This window comes from Capricornis sumatraensis, chromosome 4 (genome assembly GCF_032405125.1).
Source record: "Capricornis sumatraensis isolate serow.1 chromosome 4, serow.2, whole genome shotgun sequence".
NCBI lineage: Eukaryota > Metazoa > Chordata > Mammalia > Artiodactyla > Bovidae > Capricornis > Capricornis sumatraensis.
Genome location: NC_091072.1, coordinates 25,544,550 through 25,562,699, shown reverse-complemented (window position 1 = coordinate 25,562,699; position 18,150 = coordinate 25,544,550). Strand labels below are relative to the sequence as shown.

The 18,150-nt window shown below is 41.8% G+C and overlaps 1 protein-coding gene across 2 annotated transcripts in view; it reads right to left on the bottom strand.

The window, feature by feature from the left end:
* The window catches only part of SLC7A2 (solute carrier family 7 member 2), a 69,319-nt gene extending 57,396 nt beyond the window's left edge, over positions 1-11,923 (bottom strand). For both annotated transcript variants that reach the window (XM_068972196.1, XM_068972197.1), the window contains exon 1: positions 11,849-11,923. The gene's annotated coding sequence lies outside the window, so the exon portion shown is untranslated. The remainder of the gene's footprint in view (positions 1-11,848) is intronic.
* Positions 11,924-18,150: the final 6,227 nt, after the last annotated feature.

Below are 18,150 nucleotides of genomic sequence, written 5' to 3'. Positions count from 1 at the left end.
CCCTCCCCACCCTCCCTCACTTGGGAGGGAGCCATGTTTGTTTTCTACATCTGTGACACTATTTCTGTTTTGTAAGCCAGTTCATTTGTACCATTTTGATTCCACATGTAAGTGATATTATATGATATTTGTCCTCTGTCTGACTTGCTTCACTCAGTACTAGGCAATCTCTAGGTCCATCCATGTTGCTGCAAATCTCATTATTTTGCTGAGTAATACTCCATTGTATACATGACCACATCTTCCCTACCCATTCCTCTGTTGCTTGGTTCTTTCTGTTTTATCAGTCACTCTTCCCAGCTCCCAATGCATGTTTTGGGGTATGTAGTGTTTTTAAAATTGATTGCTCTCTAGTTCACCACAGTTTTCAATCATTCCTTACCATGTTGCACTAACCTGTTTTACTCATTTGTATTACATGCTTGGACCTGGGGAATTGGGACCCAATCAACGGGAGACCCTGTGAAGTGAAGTGTGCCTCACGGATGTGCACAGCTGCTCTGCTCCCAAACAGTCCTACAAGGACAGCTCACATACTCTTGCAGGGAAGAACCAAGACTATTATGTGTCTTTGGTATTTACATGCTTTCTGTGGGTTGAGATAAGCTTGGGATTTTCCTTTCTGAACTATGCTGTTACATAGATGTATTGGGGATTCAGTCATTAATGACAAAATGCTGAATGTTTTCTCCACTTATAGATAGTCTCAATGTTTTGCTTTTAAATATGAACATCTGTCATTTATGATGCCAGTTAGAAAATTTTTATTTTCCTGCAGCAATGTCTGCACATGTATAATCTCCAGCTCACTCTTACACACACACCTGTGTGGAATGGTTAGGCATGGTTCTGCTTGAAATGAAATGTGTAGGCTTCTTCTGAGCTAGAATCTCAAGACTTATTAAAGCCAGCAATGCTGTATATTATGCCTTTAAAGACACCATGGAAAATCCAATTCAGGAAATAACTGCAGTACATGTTCTGTTGGATAGAATACTAGAGAAAAATGATTCTTCTCTGCCTTAAAACATTATTCTACCCACATCATTTTGGGGAGTGCAAAAAAGTAAGATTTTTGCACTCATTTCACTCAACAGAAATTATACTTAGTTCAATAAAATGAGCACTTTTCTTCCAATTCTTGCAAATAGTCTGAATTCTAATTCACGCATACAAAGTTAGAAGTGAAATTACATAGCTCAAACTTCACTGATTTCTCTGGTCTGATATGTAATGAATTAAAATCATATGTGACAAAATAAAGGCCCATTCCTAAAACAGAAGGGTCTTGAACTTTACTGTTGGTACCAACTACTACAGATGTTCCCCACACCTCTCGCTAGTCAAGTTACCTCCACTTCACTAATACCCACCTTAAGTCTCCACCACACAGAGGCATCAGCCCCCAACGATGAACAGGGCTGGTGACGACAAATCAACAGAAAGTCAAATATAAGACTGCAACTGTTTATAATTCATAAAAATTAACCTGGTACTATGTCTACTAGTTCAACGTGATAAATAGTGCCTTATGCTTTCAAAGTCACTGGAACAATTCTTTTTGCAAGCAGAGCATTCAACAAACACAGAGTTAGCAATGCAGTAAGTACAGAAAAAGAATTTACAATAACTTTTAAAATGATAATGGTAGGCCGTTTGTCTTTCGCACTTCTTTTGCACTCAGTAGCAAAAAAAGATCAGAATAATGTAAATATGCTATTCATTATTCAGAAAGTTCATATGATCTGTTTCAGTGAGATAAAATGCATTGTCAACAAAAATTTTATGCATAGTCTGTTCTTTTTTTGTTTGGTTCACTGAACTAAGTGCAACCCATCTGTTAGCTATGATCAGAAAAAGCAAAAATCCAAACTCTTTTTTTTTTTAAGATAGCAGAACAGCACTCTAAACAGAACTTGTTTAAAAAGCACCACTTATGAGGCAAAAGTCCTAATGATGAGATGGCTGAAAACCCTTGTGTAAAGTCTTTTTATTTTTAGGTTAAGATTACATTTGGGGGCTAAAATATGCTACTTAACAAAGCTGTTCACATCATAAACTGATCACTATTACTAAAACGTCTTATCAAATATGTTTATTTCTAAGAAATTTTAACATATAAAAACTTTTAAGTTAAAATTGCATTTTGATCCCCATTTATAAAATTCCTATGACCTTAGTGTATTATAGTGATTATGACTTGCTTTTATGAAAGCAGGATGCCCTGACAGAAATAAGTGCTTTTGTTAAGTCAAGACACTCGAAATCAAGTCTTGACTCTGCCCCTATTTGACCTCAGATAAGTTACAACTCTTAAGATCTCAGTTTCTTAAACTATTAAAAGAAGAGTTCTAAAATGTCATTCTCAGGAGCTTACTACCCTTCTGAATCTGCCTAACACTGTGCTTGGCACATACCTAGAGCAAGGAACTCAGTAACTGTCCGTGACCGGGGGAATGGGAGATGAAACCAAAGGAAACTAAGCTTCAGAAACTGCCCACAAGGCAGCTTTCAGTGTATCGTTAAGTTGAGAGTATGGAATACAAAACTCACTTTCACAAGAATGTCTCACCATCTTCACAGTGGTAGAACCACACTTCCAGGATGCTGTGCCTTAATCATGTATGATTATCTAATGAAAAGCTAATTGTCTTTAAAGGGGAAATTCTCAGAGAGTTTGCAACAGGCGCGAGCCCAGGACATGCTCCCAAAGCTCTAGTACTACAAATGTTATCAACACCCACCACACTGTTTCTCCTTGGCATGGAAAGGCACTCTGTGCTCTTTCCTTGATGAATACTGCACACAAATCCTACTCCACCTACACAACCGCTGTCACAAGTGGAATGCATTTAAAAGAGGGATTTTAGCAACAAAACATTAACGACCTGAACCACTTACAAAGCAAGTTTTGCAAAAGATAAGCATTTCTATACAGAAACCAACTTAAAATTCTTCACTCTGCTTTGCTACTATTTAGAGTGTGTGTGTGTATGCGCGTGCACTGAATTGCGCAGTTGTACCTGACTCTTGTGACCGCATGGACTGTAGCCCACCAGACTCCTCTGTCCATGGGATTCCCCAGGCAAGAATACTGAAGTGGGTTGCCATTTCCTTCTCCAGGAGATCTTCCCCATGCAGGGATCGAACCTGCATCTCCTGTGTCTCCTGCACTAGCAGGCGGAGTCTTTACCACTGAGTCACCTGGGAAGCCCATAGGCACCTTATTAGACAAATAAAACAAGTGAAAGTTTTCAGTTATTTTATACTTTGAAAACTAACAAGGCTCTACAGTGATATGTCTTTATTATGACCTCTTTAGTGCTATTAAACTATAACTTTATTAAATTCCAGATGTTTCCACAAGAAGATCCATGTCAGAATGATATTGAGCCATAAGGTTGGATTTTAAATGTCATGCTAAAGGTGTTACAATTTTAGATAAGAAAAGAGAGCACTGATTATTCATGTTGCTGTTGTTCAGTTGTCATGTCCAATTCCACAACCCCATGGACTGTAGCATGCTAGGCTCCACGGGGTTCTCCAGCCAAGAATACTGGAGTGGGTTGCCATTTCCTTCTCCAGGGAATCTTCCCAGACCAGGGATCAAACCTGTGTTTCCTGCATTAGCAGGCAGATTCTTTACCATTGAGTCACCAGGGAAATCCAATTATCCATTCTTTTTCCTTCCCATTTGTGATTATAACTAATCAATGATCTGAGCTAAACTTAGAATCAGATTTATTTCCTGGTTCATAGGTCCTGGTCCACAGATATCTGTGTATCTGAGAACTGGAGAGAAGAATTCTGAGGATTCTAGAGGAATTTGGTGCTGGTGACAATTAAAGTCCAAAGCATGCCTTCAAATTCAGGGAACTGCTTCCACCATGGCACACATGGGAAATGGGCATCACCGGGTTGTTGTCAAGCTCTAATTCAGAGCTCCCCACGGCCACCCTGACCTCTCAGTTCTTTCTCAGCGGCCACAAGCAATGCTATATCAATAAGGGAAGAATGTATGACCGAGAATGCCCTATCATGCCCCAAAGGCTCTCTCCTAAGATAGTTTTCCCAGGGGCTGAAATGGGTTCTGAATTTCAGGGATCTTAGTCTGGATTGCAGGAACCCTAGGTGTCCACTTGGTGAAACTCAGGGATTCTTGAACTCTCATGGGGTAGGGGCATTAGGGGCATTTCACATGCATGTGTGTGCTTTCTTCTTTCTTCTACAGAAGTATAAACATTATCAGAATTGAAAGAATATTAAAGGAAGAGTTCCTTCCCCATATATCAAAGAACTGTAAGTAGTTCAAATACAGTTCATGAAAATTGTATGAAACTTGTCATGAAGCCTTTCATTAGAAAAGACGGTAAGTTAATGTAATCTTCGCTTTTTCAACCTGAATCGCTTTAGTTCTCCCACCTGATTCACTTGTCTGGTCTTTCAGGAGTTGCACAGTTATATTTCAGAGTCTGCTTATAAACAGCATGGACCTCACATCATAAACATTAATTATGATTCTACAAAACAGAATATGACCTTGGATTTCTCTTCCAAATATGTCTATGTAATCGGAGAAGGCAATGGCAACCCACTCCAGTACTCTTGCCGGGAAAATCCCATGGATGGAGGAGCCTGGTGGGCTGCTGTCCATGGGGTCACGAAGAGTTGGACTGAGCGACTTCACTTTCACTTTTCACTTTCATGCATTGGAGAAGGAAACGGCAACCCACTCCAGTGTTCTTGCCTGGAGAATCCCAGGGACGGGGTTAGCCTGGTGGGCTGCCGTCTATGGGGTCGCACAGAGTCGGACACGACTGAAGCGACTTAGCAGCAGCAATCTTGTAATACAGATTAAAAAGCCAAAGAGAGGAAAGCAGTAACTCTGAACACCATGAAGCTCCACAGAGACTAAAGTAGGAGCCCTGCCCGCCTCATTCACCTCTTCAGACACATCCGCACACAGCACGCAGCTCCTGCTCAGTGCTTACTCCAAGGGGTGAGACTCACTAAAAACTCAGCTGCTGCTGCTAAGTCGCTTCAGTCGTGTCCGACTCTGTGCGACCCCCTAGAGGGCAGCCCACCAGGCCCCACTCAGCAGGGTCACTTGATTTCAAAGGGATGAAAAAACTCTCAGGAGGTTTTAGACTTGGATGAAGGCTGTTACTCCTATCAACTCCTTCCTGAAAGTCTAGATCAATGTAAAATGTCAAAAATTAAAAATTGAAACAGCAATCCCACTTTGCCAGATGAATTACAGTCAACTTACCTTTGTTTTCTAGCATAGGCTGCCTTGGGACAAAGGTAAATTCCTAATGTGTCCCAAACACTCTAGAATGCTGATGAGCCTTTACGATGGAATATCAAAGCTCACCCCAGCCTCTATAAGCCCCCTGCAAAAATAATAAGTACCCTTTGCTTCAAAAGATGAGGAACATTATGAGAGTGAATATAAAGGAATTTTAGGAGACAAAAAAAATCACTGTCTAAAGAAAGCTGTCCTTCTGAATGAAAAGAAAATTTCATTCAGTACATATGTGCTCCACTTGAAGGAAAAACGCAACGAACACATTTGTGAAAACTTTATTTACTAATTTATTTCGGGGAAATTTAAAATTGTATTTATTCATATATTATTTTAAAATTATAATACAGTGAGATTCCACCCATCACCCAACCTAAAATGGGTAGTATTTATTGGACAAACATGAGCCTATAAAGGCAGGACCAAGTGTACTGTAAACAAAGAATTATGATTAAAGGAATTCAGAGCATTTGAGGTCCATTAAACAAAAACTCTGTGAAGTGATTTTTTCTGAGGAGAAACAAATTCACTCCAAAATTTCTTTAAGTAAAGACTTGCCTATTAGACTGAGGATGTAAGTCAGCTCTCTGGCCACCCCCCCACCCCCGCCCCCCGTGACACACCCACTGCCACTCAAGGACAATTATCAGATATTTTTTTGGAAAAGGTACATTCACAAGTCTGAAACTCAGAAGGTAAAACAGTGGTACCCAGCTCCACGTCTTCATAGAAATTCTCCTTGTACAGTACAAGAGCTATGCTAAAGATGACTATAAATATATTTTCAGTTATATAATTTCTTTTAGAACATTCTTTCTTCTTCCGGGTCAATGATAGGAACTGAACTGAATGTGTTTCCTTTTAACAAAAGAACTCTTCCCTCTCTAACATGGAACTGAAAAGTATCTCTTCAGCTACCAGCATTTTTCATCAATCCTCCATCCAGTCTAAGCTGGCACCAACACCAAACTGCAGACAAGGACTGTTTTCCTGGACTTCAGAGGGACTCCTTCAGGAGAAGCAAAGTGGGAGCAATGGCTGAAGGCCTCCTGTGATCTTTATATTCCTGACAAGGTCTCTTATGGGTTTTCAATTCATTAAGTTTGTAATAAATGCACCAAGCTTAACCAACGGAACAACTCAATTGCTTGATGGCTCTTTTGGAATGATTTTATTCTTCAAATTTTCCACCTAAAACATAATCTTTTTATGTGTTTTAATTTTCCTCTAAGACCTCTCAGCACAGTTTGAATTTTTAGTTAAACATCACAACTTTCTTGAGTGTCAGGGTAATAAATGACAGGCAATTCTGCCAAATGATTTGGTGAATAAATGCTCAACCAGAACTCAAGGCTAAGTGACCCACGTTTCACCAAGGAGTAACTGGAGGAAGAGTGATAGTGGTTTTAACAGCAATAATAGTAACTGTATGGTGAAGACAGTAGTACCTGAAATTCACGGAGCGTTCAGTCTATGTCAGGATCACAACACATACTGTTAAAAAGAGAAGTTTAGAGCAGACCTCTCCACCTGATACCTTCAGCTCTGTGTATGGCTCACTCTCTTCCCACTGTGTGTATACTTATGAACCCTTCAGTGGTGGTCAAAGCCCAGGGAACAGGGTCCAAATCACTGATTTATTCTTGGCTTCCCTACAGACTCTCGGGCTGGGCCATACGTATTTGTAACACATCCAAAATGGATTAGCTAACTTCCGATCGTGGAAGACTCCAAATGGATTATCTTCTAGGATATTCTCAGAATCAAAGTCATATTTCCTATTCCAAGGGAATCCCTTATGTATCAAACCAGTATTCAGTCATTTGGTTGCACATACAATTGCTAAAAAGTATAAATTTGGCATGATAGTTTCACAAAAATAAAACCCCATCAAGTGGATACTTTTTTTTTTTTTTAAGAAACCAGACAGGATGAATGAGGATTGTGGGAAGAACAATTCAAAGGATATACATACTGTGGGGAAAAAAACAAACAACTTTGCATGTGATACAGAGATAATTTGCCACCCCCAACACTGAAATATATTTCAAATTCTAGAGATTTTAGTGTTATTTTTTAAAGTAGAAATTGAAGAACATTCTGAAAATCTGCTCCAAGTTCACACTGAGGGAGTAAATAAATAAAGTTGAACATGCAAAGAGAACCCATTCTTTCCTTATGATTCAATATATAGTAACTATTCATCATTATCATCATTTACCAGATGACAGCTAGGTATCAGAGTCAAGTCAAGAAAAGACCCTAACCCATCAGCTTTTATCTTTTAATTAAGATCAAGTTACAAATCCCACATAACATCTTTTTGCCCACAAAGGAGTAGAATGAACAAAAAGTGAGCTTAAAGGTTTATGTCATATTTGATTTCTTAGAGAGATAAGCATATGTTATTAAATGGAAAGACCTAGTAAAATCTGGGGAAAAAAAATAAAGATGGGCAACAGTTTAAGTATGGGAGCATCTTAATTACAGTATTATTCAGCATCCCTGGAGAAATCAAGGTCTACCCGCTGTGATCACTAGGTCTCTACTGCAAGGAAGTGGGCTTGGACAGCGTAAACAGCCCTGTACAAGGTATGACTGTATGAAGACTTAGGGAGCCTTGATGAAGCCAGGGTGGGCTAAGGAAAGAAAAGAATTTTCCCCACAACTGAGGGAAAAACTAGCAAGAATCAACAAGGAACATAAAAATTCTTTGTTGTGTATTGTTCACAAACTATTCCAAAAATGAATATAACACAGGGCTTCTTTTTTCCCCCCCAAGCTCCTGGAAGAAAGGTTATAAAATGTTCTTATCTCATCCACTTCATGGCTGATTCCCAGATAATACTCAAGTTCTGAACAGAGGTGCCAGTATGTAGCACAAGAATAGGTGTGGGCATGTAGGCTTTATTTATTTATTCTTCTAGTGGGATAAGGAGATGGCATAAAATTAAACACATGACATTTGCAGCACTAAGTCATCACACTGACCTTAGATGTAAGAAACTTCGAGATTTTTCAACAAAGTATTCATATTCATACACACCCAGAAAAACAAGAGAACAAGACTTTTCTGAGGCAAGATATCCAAAGCAAAATTCTAAATAGGAACAGAAGAGATGTGACCCACATGTTCAAATCCAGACTTGTAAACAAAAAACACATTAACTCAAAGCTTAAGTCAATACTGACTATACTTACCAATGAGAAGGTTAACTTAATGGCAGCAGAGGCTATTCTCAGAAACACTGAAAGTTTAAAAGAGTCCATTAGCACGTGACAAATAATAGCATACTGCTTGCTTCCACAGATAAATATAAAATAGCTTTTACTAAATTGGACAAAAAAATTAAAAGATAAATCATGTTCTGATTAAGTCAGTTAGTTAGAGCCTGATCAACTAGGTAGAGCCTGGTGGGGCTGAACCCCCAACTGTTGCTTTGGTTTTGTCTGCAGCATCGACATTTCCACAGATACCAGATTTTATAAAATAGCCAGAAAGGCAATGAAAAGAAAATGTAAGATGAGTCGGGACAAATTTGTTACTACCAATAAAACAAAAACACCAAGCACATGTACTTTTGATGACAGAATAGTAAGAAGCATCATCTTCATATTTTAGAGAATGTGTTCCTTGCTTGCTTTCTGGTACAGAGTACTGAATTCATCTGTTTATAGGTGTTGTTACTTTATATAAAATGACAACAAAATTAAAAATTACTCTTAAAATCCATCAATGGCGAGTTTCCAGAATGTAAAATGATTGCAGTATCCCTCCAAAACTGGAGCTACATGTTACTTTTGGATGTCTAAGGCTTGGTACAGAGTAGGGACTCAGTACGTTCCTTTGAAGACTGACATAACACCCTTTCTTAAAGTACTGAAATCAATGGCGTTCACTCTGCAATAAGAAGCACATGTTATGTGCCAGGCTGTAAAATGAAAAGCTACTACCACAGAAAACGATGAACAGAACAATTTTATTGTGTTCGTTTTCTTATCCAGGCTTATCTACATGGTTTTGAATATTCAGATAAAGGTGTAGGAATGAGTTGATCACTTAAGTTTTCAAATCATTTAGACAACTGGCATCATGTCACTGAAATCTTAGTTAACTGAGCTTTTCGAAATTCAGTTGGGTGACAACATAGCCCAATGGACACACGGTACTAAGTATGTGAATATGCAGAAATATACTCAACTGAAAATGTTGCTTTTGATCTAAATGTATGATTTGCAGTAAGTAGCCTACAAGTAGCCAGTCCATGAAATCAATGTATTCATATCCTGTTTGGGGAAATAATAAAACAAATAGCAACCTACAGGGTGTTTTCAAGGTTCTGTTCTGAAAGCTGGTCACTGAAGGGCATCAGAATAAAACCAGCAGATGGCTCTGAACACTTTAAAAATACATACATGTACAGAGAGATAGATATGGATGTACAGAGCAGTAAGCAAATACAACAGAAGTGAAGACAGAAACTAGGCTCAACAGAGAAGTCACCAAAGGAAAATTAAGAGGCAGGGTCCATCTGAAAAATTAAGGCTAAAAGTGAGAGTGAAGTCGCTCAGTCGGGTCCGACTCTTTGCGACCCCGTGGACTGTAGCCTACCAGGCTCCTTCCTCCATGGGATTCTCCAGGCAAGAATACTGGAGTGGGTTGCCGTTTCCTTCTCCAGGGGATCTTCCCAACCCAGGGATCGAACCGGGGTCTCCCGCGTTGCGGGCAGACGCTTTAACCTCTGAGTCAAAGTGAGAAGAAATGGCCATAGAAGGGCTCCATGTCTGGCCAGAAGAGCCAGGAGAAACAATGATAAATGACCCAAGGCAGAGAGAGAAGAGAATGAAGTGGACACTCTAGAAAGGAGACCAGGCACCCCCGACTCAGAGAAGGTGAGCAGGTCTGCAGTGGGAAGCAAGAAACATGTACTTCAAAATCCTTCAGACACATACGTCCCAATGATAAAAACATATGAGCATACAAGAGGAAAAACTCCAGAGTATTTTCAGACTTTCAGAATTCCAATAGCTACCATCTCTTCCCTTTCAACCTCTGAATTCAGGGACAATGATTAGAAACCTTGGAATCAAAAGGGCTTTACTGACAGGCTAAGTTAACTGAGGCCAAGGATTCTGCAAACTGAATCTTTGGAGACACCATGGTCTCCAAGGTCAAGTCACACACCCCAAAAGATTAAAGTGCCTTAAGGTAATGAAGTTTCCCTACTCAAAGCACAGAACAGAAAACAAATGAGGAGCAAGGGAGGAAATGAAAAACCCTAATAAATAATGTGGCTTGCACAGTCATCCAGGCGAGCCAAAAAGCAACTTTTCAGGGGAGAAATTAAAAAATGCTTATGTTCTTCTGCACTGAGAAATCATTTCATGTTAAGCTTTAGTGCGATTAAAAGAAAAAAGGATTTAATATTACAAAAAGGGAAAACAACTATTAACACAAAATTAACATATTCTTACCCTGTACATCCTCTAGAAGAAGATCACAGGCACCAATGTCGGTAATTTCCTGACGAAATAATTATTATTCATGCTGGGGGGTGGAGGGAGAATTGACAGAAGTTTTAAAGACTGCCTGGAGCAAGAATTAAAAATATTAAGGTATAAGTCACAGACACACTACGTTCGTATCTCAAGTCCCCGCCAGGATTCCGACAGCTCTGCTTGAATAAAATCTGACGATAGCCCCCAGTTAAAAGGATGAATGTTTCTGAGAAACGACTAGTTAAATCTATCACCAGGCGTAAACGAGCCACCTAAACGGTTTTGAAGGCAGTTCTGCATAAATATTTGAGAGTTCGGATACCTGACAACTTTTACTCCTGAAATCTGGGTAGTTTACACCTCAAACGACTCACATAACTCTGAGAGCGGATTTCTTGTAAATATTGTTAAGATGCGGTCTCTGAAAAGTTGCAAAGTTCTCGGGTACTCGGAGGCTGAGTGAGTCCCTAAAACGTCAAGAATGGCATTTGGAGTTCAAGGCTAAGGACGGCATGAAATAGGTTTGAAAGAGTCTAGCCCATCTCAAAAGGGTTTAAAACTGCACCCATATACTTAAAACTCCCTCAAACGGACACCACGACGGACCATTTTTACCTGTCCCACCAGTTCCCGGCAGCTCAGGGTGTGAATGGATTTGCAGAGCTCGGAGAGGGGTCCTGTCGGTAACCCGAGAGCCTCCAGGGGACCCGTCAGCATGTAGAGCCGGCGAGGCCTGGCTGTCCCGCCCGGGCGGGGGGTGCCCAGGGACGCCCGAGATCCGAGCGGCCACGGGGACCCGCAGCTTCGCCGCGCTAGGCCACCCCCCGGCTTCCCCAGCACCTGGAACCGCGCGAGTCGAGGCGCAGCCGGGAGCGCGGCGCCGGAACTCCCCGTCTCCGAGGAGCCTGAGCGCGGCCTCCCAGCAGCTGCGCGCAGCTGGACGCGGCCCGGGACGCCCCCGTCTCGGCTCTTCCCCTCAGGCCCCGGTGCCCAGGCCGCCCCTGCCGGCGGCCCCTCCGCGCCGCCGGACACTTGGCAACTTACTGGGCGGTGCGAGGTCCGCGCCGAGGAGGCGGTGGCGGGCGAGCGGCTGGAGCGAACTCGGGGAGACTGAAGAAGCGCCTGCCGCCTCGCTCGGTCCGCGCGGAGAAAAGCGCCGGGGCTGCGGCGCCGCGGAAAGCGGGCTGGGCACGTGGGCGCCGCGGGTGTAGCCGCGCGGGGGCGGTGCCTGGCGTTCGGGGGCGGTGCCTGGCCCGCTGGCACCGCCCCCTCCCTTCCCCTCCCCCGCGCCCGCCGACCCCCGCCCGAGCCCTCCTCCCGCGCGCGCACCGTCCAGCCCGAGTGGCCAATCCGCGAGGTGGGCGGGTCCGGCCGCAGCGCCGCCGGGTCTGTCCGCGGCCGCGAGCGCTGGGCACGTGGGCCAGCGCTCTGCCCCCGGCTCAGGCGGTGGGCGCGGGCGAGCGGGGCACGCCGAGCTCTGCCAGGTGGTGAATCCCTGCTTTCCCCGGAGGGCCCAGTCTCAGGGGCATCTCCGAGGCTTCGTGTAAGCAGAGTTCCTCTAAAGTGTGATTTTTGTCCCCGATTTACTTTTTATGCTGGGAAGAATTTGCGCATAAGAAAACAGTGATAACAACGTAAAACAATGACCGTACTACATAGAACCCAGATGAGCAAGCTTTATCAGTTAGTACTGCTGCTGCTAAGTAGCTTCAGTTCGCCAATAAAGACCGTAAACTGTTTACTGCAGTGTTTAATTGCTCTTTTGAGAATGCCAGTAAAGGGACTAGGTAGTCCGGACGATTTAGGGGCGGGCTGAAAAGAAAGCGATGCTCGTTTCCAAGAGCCTAAGAGTTCCACAGCCAGGGTTTCGCACACTGCGCTATTGTTTACTTTCAGAGACTCGGACAAGATTAAAGACAGTGTGAAACTAATAATTTTAATCCAAAAAGAGGAAACACTGGGATTGAATTGAACAGTAAGTGTATATTATTATCAAGTCTGATGGAAAGATCCACCGTATTTTGCTTAATATCATGGTAAACATCTTTATTCATCTATCAGTAATGTTCACTTTGACAAAGTGCCAGAATCACATTGATGCGTTGTTGTTGTTGAGTCTCTGCCGAGTCGTGTCCGACTCTTTGTGACATGTAATTGGTGCATTACATGTACATTTTTCATGTGATACTCTAAACCATGCTCAATTTCTTTAAGACGTGTTCCCAAGATTACCTGATTAAAGGTTTAGGGCTTCACTGCAGAAACTGATCCATGTACAAAATCTCAGTGAAAGCGCATGCACCTCATAAAGCCATTAAGAACTGCATTGAACTGGAGATCTAAACAGCAACATGGCTACATATTATCTGTTCTAGTAAATGTCCTAAGCAATAGAAACTCTGTTAATATAAGCTTCTTTTTATGGTATAACACAGATTCCTATTGCAAATAATGATTAATGACTTTGAGCAAAATGATACCTATAGCCTCTGGCACCAAATTCATTCAATCTCACAAAGGCTAGGAGGCATTGTACACAGGGAGGAAGACTCAAGAGAAGTTGTCTAATTTCTAAAGGGGAGGAACCCAATCTAAACTTTTGTATCTTTTTTTTTAAATGGAGGTTGCTATTTTTTAATTCATGAGATTATTCTCACATATATTTTTATTTAAACACCGTAAAGGGACAGTCCCTGCTGCTCCTTTCCTTGGATGACGGGTATTTTGCTGGAGCAGCCGTGAAGAGATACCCCACGTCCAAGGTAAGAGAAACCCAAGTAAGACGGTAGGTGTTGCAAGAGGGCATCAGAGGGCAGACACACTGAAACCATAATCACAGAAAACTAGTCAATCTAATCACACTAGGACCACAGCCTTATCTAACTCGATGAAACTAAGCCATGCCATGCAGGGCCACCCAAGACGGGCAGGTCATGGTGGAGAGGTCTGACAGAATGTGGTCCACTGGAGAAGGGAATGGCAAACCACTTCAGTACTCTTTAATTGAGAACACCATGAACAGTATGAAAAGGCAAAATGATAGGACACTGAAAGAGGAACTCCCCAGATCAGTAGGTGCCCAATATGCTACTGGAGATCAGTGGAGAAATAACTCCAGAAAGAATGAAGGGATGGAGCCAAAGCAAAAACAATACCCAGTAGTGGATGTGACTGATGATAGAACCAAAGTCCGATGCTGTGAAGAGCAATATAGCATAGGAACCTGGAATGTCAGGTCCATGAATCAAGGCAAATTGGAAGTGGTCAAACTGGAGATGGCAAGAGTGAACATCAACATTCTAGGAATTAGCAAACTAAAATGGTCTGGAATGGGTGAATTTAACTCAGGTGATCATTATAATCTACTACTGCAGGCAGGAATCCCTTAGAAGAAATGGAGTAGCCATCATGGTCAACAAAAGAATCCGAAATGCAGTACTTGGATGCAATCTCAAAAACGACAGAATGATCTCTGTTCATTTCCAAGGCAAACCATTCAATATCACAGTAATTCAAGCCTATGCCCCAACCAGTAACACTGAAGAAGCTGAAATTGAAGAGTTCTATGAAGACCCACAAGACCTTTTAGAACTAACACCCAAAAAAGATGTCCTTTTCATTATAGGGAACTGGAATGCAAAAGTAGGAGGTCAAGAAACACCTGGGCTAACAGGCAAATTTGGCCTTGGAATACAGAATGAAGCAGGGCAAAGACTAATAGAGTCTTGCCAAGAAAATGCACTGGTCATAGCAAACACCCTCTTCCAACAATACAAGAGAAGACTCTACACATGGACATCATCAGATGGTCAACACCGAAATCACATTGAGTATATTCTTTGCAGCTAAAGATGGAGACGCTCTATACAGTCAACAAAAAAAAGACCAGGAGCTGACTGTGGCTCAGATCATGAACTCCTTATTGCCAAATTCAGACTTAAATTCAAGAAAGTAGGGAAAACCACTAGACCTTTCAGGTATACAGTGAGAAATAGATTTAAGGGACTAGATCTGATAGATAAGAGTGCCTGATGAACTATGGAATGAGGTTTGTAACATTGTACAGGAGACAGGGAACAAGACCATCCCCATGGAAAAGAAATGCAAAAAAGCAAAATGGCTGTCTGAGGAGGCCTTACAAATAGCTGTGAAAAGAAGAGAGGCGAAAAGCAAAGGAGAAAAGGAAAGATATAAGCATCTGAATGCAGAGTTCCAAAGAATAACAAGAAGAGATAAGAAAGCCTTTCTCAGTGATCAATGCAAAGAAATAGAGGAAAAGAACAGAATGGAAAAGACTAGAAATCTCTTCAAGAAAATTAGAGATACCAAGAGAACATTCCAAGCAAAGATGGGCTCGATTAAGGACAGAAATGGTATGGACCTAACAAAAGCAGAAGATATTAAGAAGAGGTGGCAAGAATACACAGAAGAACTGTGCAAAAAAGATCTTCAAGACCAAGATAATCACGACTGTGTGGTCACTCACCTAGAGCCAGACATCCTGGAATGTGAAGTCAAGTGGGCCTTAGAAAGCATCACTACGAACAAAGCTAGTGGAGGGGATGGAATTCCAGTTGAGCTATTTCAAATCCTGAAAGATGGTGCTGTGAAAGTGCTGCACTCAATATACCAGCAAATTTGGAAAACTCAGCAGCGGCCACGGGACTGGAAAAGGTCAGTTTTCATTTCAATCCCAAAGAAAGGCAATGCCAAAGATGCTCAAACTACCGCACAATTGCACTCATCTCACATGCTAGTAAAGTAATGCTCAAAATTCTCCAAGCCAGGCTTCAGCAATGCGTGAACCGTGAACTTCCAGATGTTCAAGCTGGTTTTAGAAAGGGCAGAGGAACCAGAGATCAAATTGCCAACATCCGCTGGATCATGGAAAAAGCAAGGGAGTTCCAGAAAAACATCTATTTCTGCTTTCTTGACTATGCCAAAGCCTTTGACTGTGTGGATCACAATAAACTGTGGAAAATTCTGAAAGAAATGGGAATACCAGACCACCTGACCTGCCTCTTGAGAAACCTATATGCAGGTCAGGAAGCAACAGTTAGAACTGGACATGGAACAACAGACTGGTTCCAAATAGGAAAAGGAGTACTTCAAGACAGTAATATTGTCACCCTGCTTATTTAACTTCTATGCAGAGTACATCATGAGAAACGCTGGACTGGAAGAAGCACAAGCTGGAATCAAGATTGCCGGGAGAAATATCAATAACCTCAGATATGCAGATGACACCACCCTTATGGCAGAAAGTGAAGAGGAGCTAAATAGCCTCTGGATAAAAGTGAAAGAGGAGAGTGAAAAAGTTGGCTTAAAGCTCAGCATTCAGAAAAAGAAGATCATGGCATCTGGTCCCATCACTTCAGGGGAAATAGATGGGGAAACATAGAAACAGTGTCAGACTTTATTTTGGGGGGCTCCAAAATCACTGCAGATGGTGACTGCAGCCATGAAATTAAAAGATGCTTACTCCTTGGAAGCAAAGTTATGACCAACCTAGATAGTATATTCAAAAGCAGGGACATTACTTTGCCGACTAAGGTCCGTCTAATCAAGGCTATGGTTTTTCCTGTGGTCATGTATGGATGTGAGAGTTGGACTGTGAAGAAGGCTGAGCCTGAAGAATTGATGCATTTGAACTGTGGTGTTGGAGAAGACTCTTGAGAGTCCCTTGGACTGCAAGGAGAGCCAACCAGTCCATTCTGAAGATCAACCCTGGGATTTCTTTGGAAGGAATGATGCTAAAGCTGAAGCTCCAGTACTTTGGCCACCTCATGCAAAGAACTGACTCATTGGAAAAGAGTCTGATGCTGGGAGGGATTGGGGGCAGGAGGAGAAGGGGACGACCGAGGATGAGATGGCTGGGTGGCATCACTGACTCGATGGACGTGAGTCTGAGTGAACTCCAGGAGTTGGTGATGGACAGGGAGGCCTGGCGTGCTGCGATTCATGGGGTCGCAAAGAGTCGGACACGACTGAGCGACTGAACTGAACTGAACTGAACTGAACTGAGGAATCTTTGAGTTTACATAGTAATCCTGCCCATCAGATTTTGATATTGAAACAATACATGTGTCCATGTGTGTGAATAATAAAAGCTATTTCCTCTTTAAGCAAAGATGAACAAGTCTTTTCTAACAAGCATAATGTTTAATGAATATCTTAACACACTAGAAGTTTTGACTTAACGTGTTTCTTTCTCCTTTTGAAATTATTTAACTGTAAACCCTGCATCTCATCTTTGGTTATTTCTCAACTGTTATCATGTATTTAGATATAAAAAGACTAGAAGATCCACAGATCTAGTATGAGTTTGTAAGACTGAGAGACACAGGAAATTAGAATAGAACATTTAGTAACAAAACATTGAGTAACAAAACATTTCACAGACTAAGCTCTTTTGACATCTTCATTTGCATTTCCTTTGACACTACTCTATTCCTGCTACAGAGAACTGTCATCTTCTTCCTAGGTGAGTAATTCTTTTACCCACCTTGTACCTCACCCCATGAGAAGTACTATAAACACTTTACACTTTCATCCGTCAAGCTTCCTCTTTAGGAATGAAAATCCAGCTTAGTCATTTTCAGCAGGAAGAGTAATCGAGGTTGTTGTCTTCCAAAGGTTTGTGCATTTCTGAACTCCTAAGGTTTTATGAAATTGCTGGGAGTTTCAAGGGACTTTTCTAGCTGAATAAATTCCACACCCTGTACTCTTATAGTTGCCAAATACAACTCAAGAGTAAATTGCATGTCCAGAAATAAGTGATTTACTTTAACTGTCAAGACTGAATGAATTGATTCTTATTAGTTCTAATTTTGACTCCATTATCCCCGAGCTATTTCAGCAAAGAAAAAGCTAAAATACCCCAATTTTTTCTCAAATGGTTGGATCTTAGCTAGTGAAGCTTGTGCTGTTATAATTGAATAAGCAGACTTGAAGGAGAAGAAAGTATTGGGTCAGTGTTCAGGCCACCGTTATTCTCCATTTCCCTTTCAAAAGCATGTGAAAAATTAAAGGCAACGTTCCACTGGACACATTCCATATTTACCCATCCCTTAAGGTAAGCAGTAAAATATTGAAGAAAAATACAATAAGCCCTTATAAGACAAATGATTTGTGTTTCTCTGCTTCTCTTTTAACAAAGACCGAATAATGCTTTCACAATGGTTTCTAGCCCTGCACTGCTCTCCCTATGAATTTCCCTACATCCTGCCACTTGACTTGTTTCTGGGTTTTCCCTACATTGGCCATTAATCAAGAATTGCCCAGAGCTCCACCCGTTCTGTCCTTGTCTCTCTTCCCTTCAGCCAGGATTCCTGGTGGGACTGTGG